Below are 3102 nucleotides of genomic sequence, written 5' to 3' on the forward strand. Positions count from 1 at the left end.
TTGATTTATTATTTAAGAACAAGATGTTTAAAGTATTCGTTTTGGTATCATAGAAAATCAGAACTTTTTTAAATGGTTTATAAGTGAAAGATAATGAGAAGGATAGAGACACAGGAGTTAAAAAACACATAAAAACTCAAATATGTTGATTCAGATAACGCTTTACCAAAAGATTCATAACCAGTCTTACTATAGATGTTTAAACTAACTAAAATCCGACAAGCAGAACAAATATTTCAGGAAAACAAGACCAAGACATGATAATTATCAGTTGAAAACCATAAATCAGAAAATGAAAGACAACACCATAGCAAAAAACAAACCAAAAGCTAAACAGTCCTCAACACAGAAAACCAATGATTGAGCAACATGAACCCTGCCAAAAATTAGTTTGAAGTCAGGTACTCAGGAAGGGTTAGCTAGTTCTGCTTTACTAATGGCACACATCGTTTTGCTCTTGTTAAATCGAACCTGTAAGACTTGGTGGATGTCTCTTGTCTAATCAAAAGAAATTACAAAATTACGACACCATTTCTATGTAGCAACATTCCCGCAGCGACTGCATGTTGACCAATATCTCCCAATTGATACGATATTCCCGGGCTTGTATTTCCTATCATGATTCCTTGATAGAGGGTTGCTGCCCACAAGGGAGCTATTAAACCAAGAGTTCCAAATGGTGAAGCTGAAATCATCCCTTCGTAAATTTTACGGACGCCATCACGAGTTGGTTGACCGTTATGGAACATCAGTTTCACAGATGATAGCGGATATGTTCCTTATGTCGTAACTACAATCCCGTTCCCTTTTCACGAATATGACCTACCGAACTAGACTATTTACCGAGTTTGTACTAATATGAGCAACACAAAGGGTGCCACATGTGGAGCAGGATCTGCTTACCCTTCCGGAGCACCTGAGATCATCCCAGTTTTTAGTGGGGTTCGTGTTGCTTAGTCTTTAGTTTTCTATGTTGTGTTTTGTGTACTATTGTTTTTCTGTTTGTCTTTTTCTCTTTTAGCCATGACGTTGTCAGTTTTTTTTCGATTTATGAGTTTGAATGTCCCTCTGGTATTTTTCGCCCCTCTTTTTTGTACACGCAAATCCTCTAATACCTAGACATGTTAGAATATGAGGTTTGAAATGAAAACTTGAGCAGTTTATTCAAACTTATTTTTCCTATTCTAAATTTATAAATTCATGGCTTTCAAATATTCTGCTTTAAGAGTTCCTGATTAAGGTAAATCCAGAAAAGTGCTCTGGACTCATGAAATTTATAAAGTGTTGTTTTCTTTTTTCTTTTCTACTATGAGCATCTGTCATGTTCATCATAGTGAGAAAAATGTCAATGATAAATCACATTTAGTTATATCAGCTAAAATTTGACGGAATTGTGTTTACAAAAAATGGGGGAAATTCATGGTTATCTTTGACAAACGTATTCAATAACTATTAACATTAAATTAGTACTGCCATTAAATGATAGCACAAAGAAAATGGTACCAACGATATGATGAAGGTAAGCCATCTCTGCATCCAATCAACTTATAGAATATGGAATATAATTGGAGCTGCAACAATGCTTTATTTAACTTTTTATCTTAAATTGTTCTACAAAATCGACAGTAAGGCTCGAGATTATCTTCCAGTAAAAAAATTAGAGAAGATACCAAGGGGCTATAAATAATAACTAATGACCTTTGTCCAAAAAAAAACCCCAGCAACATTATTATGACGTGTCCATATTGTTTTTTACGTTTCTCCGTCTTCTGTTTATCTTTCGTTGATACTCTCAAAACTATTTCGAATTAGCCAAATGCTTGTATCTGTCCCACGCCAGTTACTTCGTTTGTGGTTTTCTCATCGTTTCTTTGGGTTCATTTGTCGAAGATGTTGCAGAGAAGATTTGTTATCTATTTTGGCATTTTGGTAGGTTACATCTTTAAACACCACATATCTTTTTGGTGAAGGTTATGCATCACGTCAAAAGACCTACAAAAATGAAAGCAACACTTATAAATTTCATGATGCCGAAGTGCTTTTGTGGATTTACCTTCATCAAAAACGCTCTATGCTAAATATCTGAAAGCCAAGGATGTATAAAAACCGAAACAGTTGAAGAGCTATATGACCAAAAAGGACCTACAAATAATAGCCAATTCCATCTAAGGTGGTCAAATTTGCCTGAGGGAATTGAAACTTTTGTCTCTTAAGGTAGCACAATACAAAAGCATTTTCAGCTGTTTTTGTTACTTCTTAATATTCAAAAACCACAGAAGAAAAAATTATTTACATATCTTGCACTGTTAATGAGTTTTGATGATAATTATTTTTATAAACAAATGTACGTGTCTGACTGATACAAGATGAGAACATGTGGGCAGTACTAGGTGGTTAATCAATAGAATCATTTGATAGCTTTACGACCACTGACCAGCAATAAAAATAACATTTATGAAAAAGAGGTGGATTAGGGATTTATGGAAAAATGAAGATAATGAATTCCAAATAAACAAACAAAACAACTATTTGGATCTTCAGAGGGAATCAAAATATAAATGTACAGATATTAAACAAATATAATTGTACAACAATAAATGTTGCTGATGTTTATACTAGAATTTCTTGAGGAGAATGTTTAAATATGAATTCTTTTTAAAAGAAAATACAAATTAAATGTTTCATTTTCAAACTACAAAAAATGAAAAAAATCTACTTTGTGTAAAACACCATATTGTCATTGTATACAATTATAATTCTAGAAATCCCCCATAAGGATCCTCTAGACTGACCAACTGATCATTTTGTGTACACATGCATAACTTACTTTTTGTAACAATGCAAAAAACAAAATATATCATTTTATGTACTAAAAGAATAAAATCCATATTAAAAAAAGTTAATTCAATGTGTAATTAAACTTCTGAGATCATTAATAGTAAAGGTTTATCATGGTGGGCGGAGTTTTGACCATATCAGTAGCAAGGTCAATAATGATATAAAAACTCCCGCCAGATCTGATTTTTGATGCATAGGGTGTGCATTTTTTTTTTATATTTAGAATTGCTGAATTGGAATGCTTTCTTACTGGTCAAAACCTAA

The sequence above is a fragment of the Mytilus californianus genome, unplaced genomic scaffold (assembly GCF_021869535.1).
Source record: "Mytilus californianus isolate M0D057914Y unplaced genomic scaffold, xbMytCali1.0.p SCAF_4, whole genome shotgun sequence".
Lineage (NCBI taxonomy): Eukaryota > Metazoa > Mollusca > Bivalvia > Mytilida > Mytilidae > Mytilus > Mytilus californianus.